This window comes from Anopheles ziemanni, chromosome 3, assembly GCF_943734765.1.
Source record: "Anopheles ziemanni chromosome 3, idAnoZiCoDA_A2_x.2, whole genome shotgun sequence".
NCBI lineage: Eukaryota > Metazoa > Arthropoda > Insecta > Diptera > Culicidae > Anopheles > Anopheles ziemanni.
In genome coordinates, this window is record NC_080706.1 from 72,740,679 (window position 1) to 72,750,219 (window position 9,541).

Below are 9,541 nucleotides of genomic sequence, written 5' to 3' on the forward strand. Positions count from 1 at the left end.
GACGGGCAGCGAAATAAAAATATCAAAACAGCTGCAACCGGAGAGCCCCGCAGACAGGTTGTTGCCTGGACTGGTACCGTGTTTTGGATTTGGCTTTCCCTGTTGACGTTGGCTACCCCATCGTAACGATGGTACGGTGGGTCTATCTGGCTGCACCGGTAGCTCCGGTGGTACGCAAGGCTTATCTCGGACTCTCCCGTGCGAGGTTTGGATTGCGTGAAAATTTGCGCCTTTTTCAACCACGGACCCCTCCGTACAGCCGGGGTCGGTGTTGTTGTAGTTTTCGCACCGATAAGCGTTTCACGGGGTCTTATCGTCCTGCGTGGCCGAACCGAGGTGTGCACCGGGGTGTAAGGGGATGCCCTTGGGGTTACGGTTATATAAGATGGCCGTAGTGCTCCGGACTAGCGTACAGTGCGTGCTGAGTAGCAGTGGAGTGCAGTAGTAGGACCCGAAACAGCATACGGTCGGTCGCTCCGGGGGCGGTTGTGGTTTGCGGTTTTTTTCCCTTTAAGAAAAGTGCACAAAGGTAGACTAAGCAAGTGCATCAAGTGAAGCTTACATATTAGTTCTGTTGGAAACCGTAGTCTCTAAAACGGGGACCGGAAGACGGTTGGACAGTGTCGGGAGCCTTCCAATAAGAACCTTGTTCTACCGGGTGCTACAAAATGGTATCCAGTGTAGTTAGGAACATCGCATCCTGTCTTGTGCTGGTGGTGGCGTTCAGTGCGACACAATGCGAATCGAAGCAGTGTGGACTCATCTGCCGAGTGCGTGATCCGCTGGCGATCGGTCAGAGCCACACGCTGAAGGAGTGCTTGTACGTGGTGTACCCGGTCGAGAGTACGCAGAACTCGGTCGGTACCGGGGTACTGCATGCGAACGGTGAAAGCCGGAACCGGCTGTTCTCGCTGTACGGTGGTCCGAGCTCGTGCGAGTACTTTGGCAACATGATCCAAACGGCGAAGGGGCGCGAAACGCTCGTGTCGACGATTCAGAAGCAGCTGCACAAGAGTGGCTTCAAGGGTTTGGATCTCCAGTGCGATCCGGTGCAGGCACGCGTCACCCAGCAGACGTACGCCGACTTCATCGAGGAGCTGCGCCGGTTCCTGGGCAACACCTACGTGATCATGGTGACGATGGGCAACTGCCAGCCGGAACCGAGGCTGGTTGAGTCTCTCAACCGGGCCGTCGATTTCGTCACAATCAATCCCACGGGTCAGGTATGAAAGAGCGCCTTTTGAAGGCTTAAAACAACACCCTTCAAGTCTGTGTATCTTTGTACTCTCGTACCTCAGCAATCTACACTTAGCAATGCACTAATGTTTGGATTGGCGCGACATCGCATTCTGCTGGCTACTCCCTTCCCGAATACTATTCAATGTCCACTTAACAGTGACTATTCGCTCAACGAAGTTTTGAACCACATCGAGCAGCACAATCTGTTCGGTGCGGTCGTTCAGCTTGACCGGGACGACGTCAACAATGTGTGCGGTGAGGGTCCCTTCCCACTGTTCCGCAAGGTGCTGGACCGACTCTGCCCGGACGCCGAATGTGATTTCACGGGATTTGTTCGCGATACACGCGACTGTGGACAGTACTACAGCTGCGAGAAGGGATAGTAAGAAACTTCACTTCCCAATGCCATCTCCTGCTGGCGTCGTGTAACCTAACGCATTCGTTCTTTTCTGCCTTTTTCGTGTACGTTTGGAAATTACAGCAAACAACCACATCACTGCCCGACCGGATACTCGTTCGATCTGTGTAAGAGCAGCTGCGAACCGTTCCTGCAGGTGAACTGCAACAGCACAACCTGTCTGGTTAGCGGTGGCCTCCCGAATGGACTGATGCCCATCCCGTACCCGATCCCGTTCCCGATCGCTAACCCCAACTGCTCCATCTTTGGCAACGGTGGTAACAATGGTGGCAACAACGGTGGCAACAACAATGGTGGAAGTAACCAAACGTCCGATTGCTGCTGCGAGGTGTTGAAGAATCTTACCGTCATCCTAACCGGTACGGACGAATTCTCACAACTGATTGCCTTTGTCAAGGAGCTTGGGTTAGATGATACATTCGGCATTTTGCGCAAGACACTGGTGGATTTGACGCCGTTGCTGAATCAGGTCGTCACGGCGCTCAATAACCTACTCGGCGGTATACTTCTTGGCCAGAACACTATAAACAGCACCACCGACGGCCTATTGGGTCTCGGCACTAATGTGGGACTGTTGAACAACCTTCTTAAATTAGTTGCCGACTTGTTGAACGGTTTACTAGGCGGCGGTGGTGGCGGTGGACCACTTAGTGGAGTTCTTGGTGGTCTTCTGGGTGGTGGAGGTGGTGGAGGTGGTACTACTGGTGGTAATACTGGTGGTAATACTGGTACTAGTACTGGTGGTACTACTGGTGTTATCACTGGTGGTAATGTACTGAGTGGTAACGCTCTTGGTGTTATCGCAGGTCTCTAAAACCATCTTTTTTCTATTGTTTCTTACAACTTTACCTCGAAATAAAACTCTTTAAATACTACCTCTTGCTCTTGTTCTTTCTTTTTCTTGACCTGTACGATTCCGTTTTATTCTGCGACTTCAATTTCAACATCTATCCTTATTCCACTTTCAGAAACGGTAAATGTTTAGAACTATGGTTTGTTAACTATTGTCTGATTTGTTTTTTTCAGAACATTTTTACGCGATCGAAAATCAGTTCCATCTCTATAATTTATTTTGTTTATCCTATCCCCTTCCATTTGGAAAGGCAAGTTGATGAATCAAGGACCAATCTATCCAGTCACCTGCCCTGTGCACCCGATACCGACGGCTCCTCCGATTCCCGTTACGGTACCACCGATAACCGTACCGACCATATCGATTCCCCTCTATACGGTCCCGGTGGGCCCTGCACCCCCGAGTTGCCCGAACGTGTGCTGTCCTGGTGCGGGCCAACAATCGGATAGTTTAGTTACTGGACTGTTGCAACTGATTAGTCAACTGTTCTTAGGGATTCTCGGTACGTTTTCTTTTCGCTGAGATAGGTCTATTTCTAGCTGTTTTTTTCCTACTGTCTCCTTTTACTAGTCTGTTGGAAAACATTTTTCACTTTTCTACTGCAGTGTGTATTGTGGGTTTACTCCATACCCTAGTCAGTTTTTAACTTTGTTATACGATTTTCACCCATGAACTTCACCAACAAGGAAGTAAAACGTTACCGAGTGGCATTACTCCTGTCTGCCCCGTCACGAATCCGTCGGTACCGAACATCAACAACGTGCTTTTGGGGCAGTTACAAACCACCGGAGTTGTTCCGGAACTACTACAGGTGGTAAGCCAAGCGCTGGTAGGCCTATTGGGTACGTGCTGGGGGTACCGATGGTACCGGTCGATCGGTGCGACGGACACTTTTACTTTCATTCGCACCATTTGTAGGGGGAGGACAAACTTTACCGGGTGGTATACCATCCTTACCAGGCGTCACGTTGCCTCCGGTGGCCGGTGTTCTACTGGGGCAGCTGCAAAATACAGGTGTCGTACCAGAACTACTGCAAGTCGTCAGCCAAGCGGTGCAAGGTCTTTTGGGTATGTGTTATCGTGTAGTAACGGAAGATGAATGGAACTAAATTTTGGACACATTGTGTTCCCCCCGCAACCGTGGTAAGGTGGAGGCACTGGAAGTCTTGCTCTCCCTCTGGGTCTAAATACTGTTACTGGGGGTACGCTTCTTCAAGGACTTCCGGGTGCAAACGTTCTACAGGGACAAACCAGTGGCGTTGTTCCAGACCTCTTGCAAGTCGTTAGTCAGGCAGTTCAAAGCTTGCTAGGTATGTGTTTGATGCGTAAACTGAACTGTACCTAAAATTAACAACAAGCAAATTCTTAAATTTCTTCGAAAATAACAACAAAAATCACACACTGGGCAGGTGGATCAACACTTGGTATCGGATCGATACTGACCCCCGGACAACCAGTAACGGTGCAACCTTGCATGCAACCTGGAGGTACTGGATGCCTTGCTCTCCCTCTGGGTCTGAACACTATTACCGGGGGTACGCTTCTTCAAGGACTTTCGGGTGCAAACGTTTTACAGGGACAAACCGGTGGCGTTGTTCCCGACCTCTTGCAAGTCGTTAGTCAGGCAGTTCAAAGCTTGCTAGGTATGTGTTTGTGGCGTAAACTAAACTGTAACTAATATGAACAATAAGCATTTTTTATAAAATTCTTCGACAATAACAACAAAAATCACACGCTGGGCAGGTGGACCAACCCTTGGAATTGGATCGATTCTGACCCCCGGACAATCAGTAACGGCGAATCCTCCCGTACAAACCTGCGGCCTTCAGGCAAGCACTGGTGCGCTCCAGCAGATCCTTGTTCTAGTGTCCTACCTTCTGCAAAGTCTTCTTGGTACGTGAACTGCCATTTATTGATGGTCTGAAATGTCGCTATACGTCATCTCTCATTTAAAAAATAACCATGTCTCCCTCCATTGGAACATTTGATTTGGATACTTTGTCTCGTGGTAACGTTGCCACCTATCACACTTCCATCTATTCTTACACTACCCATGATCGTAATTCCTACGGTAACACTACCCCCCATTGTAATACTTCCTCGCATTACGTTGCCAACCAGTCTTTCTATTTCGAGTGATATTTGGTTGTCTGTTCAGTCCAACCTCAGTCTTGTAAATCATCTTTTGATGAGCGTAGCGAACGTGTTACAGAACTTGATCGGTATGCTTATAGAGGATGCTTTTTGAACCATGAACACAATTTAATGGTAATGTCTTATGTGCTTTGAAAGGTATTTTACCGTCCGAAGTGTTACCGTGTTCCACTGTGACGCTGCCATCAGTTACGTTGCCCCCGGTAACTTTACCACCCGTTACATTGCCTACGCTAACGCTACCACCCATCACCCTGCCTCCTGTTACCTTGCCCACCCTCCCGGCGATCACACTTCCGGCGGTAACGTTGCCGAGCCTGGGAGGAAACTCCACGATGTCCTTATCGCTGCAGGCAACCTTGGATCTACTTGGTGGCTTACTGCAAGCGCTGCTCACGTTACTTCCGCTATTGCTCGGTAGGTGTTGCGTCTTGGCTATAACAAACATGTGCTACCGATACCGATGGTTGACCATATTCTTGCTTTGTCATCAATGAAGGATTGCTCCCGTCGCTACTGGGGGCATTACGCACACTTGCTTTGCCAGCGAATGCAGTGAGTATTGTTGCTGATCTGCTGGATAATCTGGGCATTTTGGGTGGAGTACTGCCGGTCGTACTGAATTTGCTACAAACAGTGCTTGGTATGTGCTCAATTTTATTATAATCACTTAGCAGGCTGTATGTGATTTTTCAGAGAATGCTATTCATGTTAATCCTTCTTTTTTTGGGATCCGACCACCATGAAGGTTTCCTACCATCACTTGGCACACTACCATTGGTAACGCTTCCTTCGGTGATGCTTCCCACGGTAACGCTTCCTTCGGTGACGCTTCCTACGGTGACGCTGCCTTCGGTAACGCTGCCCTCGATAACGCTTCCATCGATCACGTTTCCAACTGTACTCCCCCAAACAGTGGAGGTTATGGTAGAACTACAGGCAAACCTTACAGGCCTTGGTAGCATTTTGCAGACTGTTACAGGGCTGCTGCAGAATTTGCTCGGTAGGTGTGGACTTTCCTTCTCTCTTTCCCTTTCCTTCACATTTCACCCATGAGTGCTATTCAACTCATACTGGTAGATTTCGTCACTACTTGCAAACGTTTTGCACATTCAATGCATTCTTAATATACTATTATAGTGATTTATAATATTTCAAATATATAATATTGGGTTTTTTTATTTTAGGAAATCTGACGTTGCCACCTATAACACTCGCTCCGGGTACATCTTCTACTGCTACACCTTCTACTGCTACACCCTCTCCGGTTACACTCCCTCCGATTACGCTTCCTCCGATTACACTACCTCCGATTACACTCCCTCCGATTACACTCCCTCCGGTTACACTCCCACCGGTGACACTCCCACCGGTTACACTCCCTCCGGTCACACTCCCTCCGGTTACACTCCCTCCGGTTACACTCCCACCGGTTACGATTCCTACACTGCCAGCATTACCAGTAGCAGTACCAGCTTTAATGCCACCATTGGTATAACAGAGATTATTTTCTTACTTTCTGTACAACTCTTAACAGATTTACTACGATAGAACAACAACGTAAAATTAGCAAGCTTATCAATGGAGTGCAACTGAATAAAAATAAAAAGTACAACTTAAACAAACAAAAAAGCGCCCAAAGGGTAGAACATGAATTATTTGACTGTTTGCAGTATAAGCATATGGAAGTGGTTACTCTGTAAGATTCGGTTGTTGTTTTCCAATATTTTTGTATTACACAAAATCCTTATATTTTCTAGTATTTAAATAGTATTACTTTTCATTTGTTACATTAACTAAATAACGCACAGCTAATATTTTCTCGTTCGAACGCCTTAAAGATTGCACTCCAATGTTTACCGATTCTTGATGGATACTATAGACCAGTGATGTCAAACTCGTTTCACCTCGCGGGCCGCATTTCCTCTCAAAATAGGTTCGCGGGCCGCATTTCCTCCTAAAATAGGTTCGCGGGCCAAACCATATAATTGATTGGATTGATGGAAATATGTTCTTATCAAAGTGGTTTTATCTTAACAGTCAATCATGTTTTACATTTTCACATTTTTTCATATTATATTACTTTTTATAAAATTTACTAATTTTGAGTAAAAGAGAGGGTTTGTCGCTCAATCGTTTTCCAAATTTTAACGAATTCAAATCAAGTTTATTGAAATATATGTTGCAGTTCAACACTATTGTGTATTTCGGTAAAGATTTTAGAAAAGTAAAGGTATATAATTATAATAGGTAACTTATTGCTCCACATCTGTTATTTTGTTTGGAATGGTCTTGTAGTTCATCACGTTTGTTTTCTATAAACACTATTTATCCACTTGTCTAGAAAAATCTGCGTAAAACCTTTGCTGTTGTCAACCGCTATATGTCGGCGTGATGTGGATCAAAGTTGCATATCACTTTCTTATTGAAATTGTTTAAATTGACATTCGTTCAGTTATCTTGCAATTCGCAGTTCGTGAAACGATTTACATTAAATATTTTGCTATTGAAAGGAAAGCCAATACTCAAGGATCCAAACTTTCGATGCATTGTTTCAAAGGGGTCGCGGGCCGCACCCAATGTTCTTGCGGGCCGCATGTGGCCCGCGGGCCGCATGTTTGACATCCCTGCTATAGACGTACTCGACTAGTGTAACGTTCTAGAGCCAAACGTGGCTCAGACATGAGCTTAAATATTCATGAAACGGTTTCATTTCATTAGGGTTAAGATAAACGATTCCGGCGGCATTGATTATGCTACCACCACGAACGCCCGGCAGATTAAATCGACCGGCTACGAGAGGGTGACAAGGAGGGCGGCTAAGGAAAAAGGAAAATGGCTCGAATCAGTGGAATTTATAGCCACCAATGAGCCAACGCAACGATTCTGATAATGGTCTAGCTAACCGAAGCAGACTCCTATAAGAGGAACGACCTTATCGATTGGCTAGCTCTAATCCAACGAGATGCGCTTCGAATGTGTGAATTTCACTGACCGTATGAGCGTTCTCTGGTGGCGAACTGCTTAGTCCGGAGGTCCAGCTCCCTCCTTACTGGATTATAATCAAAACACTAACTATGAGGCAAACCAATATGTCACAAACCTCCCAAGATGGTACGGGTGAGCTTTGAAAAGTTCGTAAGCATTAGCAATGGAACGTGGCTACTAAGAAAGCATTGATTAATGATTGATGAAACCCTCATTTATCTTATCGCAGGCACGAGAAGCTTTGCGGCGTGCTTTTAGCTCTCTTATCACAGCGTCAAACACGTGAGAACGTGGTGGTTTTTTTAAGAACACAATTTTTGTCTTTCCAGGGTCTCCCAAGTAAGTTTATAAGTAGCACATCATCATGTGGAGTTTGGAGTAGATAGTGGAAAGACTAGTTGAAAATGGGTCGTCTGCAGCTATTGTTAGCTATTATGCTAGTGATACAACATGGTTGGGTCGATGCTTTGGAGGTAGTTTGTCAGATTCATCTACAGCTGCCCATCAGTCCCGAATTAGCTGAGGAACTGCGTCACTGTACAGTGTACATAGCCACTAGTGTTACGTTCGATATCAATCAATCCACAGTCTTAGCCAATGAAGGTATAGTATAGCATATTAGACCCCCAGCTATCATAATTATTTAATTCTTTGCTGTGTGTCTGCAAACTGTTTTCAGAGCTCTCGCTAATCGATGTCCTTAAAAGAAGTAACTCATCTGCAGATGTGTTACTGACCGTGGTTTTGCCATTCAACGTCACCATGTTGTCTACTCACAGCGAGCTGTGCGAGCGCATCGCCATCGTTCTTCGTGACAATAGTCTCGATGGAGTCGACCTGGACCTTGACGTCGCTCAGCTCGACCCCTTTCAACAAATCCGATACGCTCAGTTTCTGCGGAGGCTGCGTGCGATGCTCTGTGGCAAATACAAGATAAGTACCACTATTGGATGTACCTCGCTCGAAGGTGCCCCGAAGGCACTACCGAAAGCGTTGAACGACCAGTTGGATATGGTGACCGTGGTTGGGGCAGAGTTGGCCGACGGGACGCTGATCGGCGGTAGTAATGAGTTTATCCTCCGCCATTATTCGTTCGAACCTGTCGAAAGTCTGATCAAGGAAGGTATCAGTGCGGGAAAGGTTGTCCTCAGTCTGATGACGGTCGGCATCGTGTTCCACCCGGGAAGCTACCGGACGACGAGGTCCCTTCAACGGAGTCGTGTAGGTGTGCTCTCGTACGGCCAGGTATGCGAGCTGTTGCTCGAGTTGGAAGCAAAATGTGGCGACTCCGGTTCCCGCCGGCGGCTCGGTTGTTCCTTGTTCGGCGGAAAAGGTGTTGTCGTGTACGATGGCGAGAGCTCGGTCGAGATTCGAACTAAACAGGCTGTGGATATCGGGGCGAAGGGAGTTTTAATACTACCCAACTATGATGACTCGGAAAACCTGTGTGCTAAAGGATCTTTTCCTTTGATAAGTAGCTTGAAGTCTTCTATAGCTACCCAACGGTCATCGAAGTCACCAACGAACGATCTCGTATGTTCAGATGGTTACCGATATGGAGGTCTTGAGGAGGAAGGCCTTTACTACAAGTGCTACAATGAAAGGTAAAATGAGCCGCTGGAGTAAGGTAACAGTTTAAAATAGTAAAACTATTTTTCCCAGAATGCAACAAAATAACTGTCAACCTGGAACTGTGTTCAACGATCTACTACAAATCTGCCTCGGTATCAACGTTCCACCAATCGTGTTGAAGGAAGATAATCAACTGGTTGTCGAAATCGACAAGCTCTCAACCGAACAAATGAACCACACGGCTTCTTCGACGGATACTGTCATAAACGATCTTCCCATGACAGAATCTCCCGAGCCCGAAGGACCCATGGTGGAAA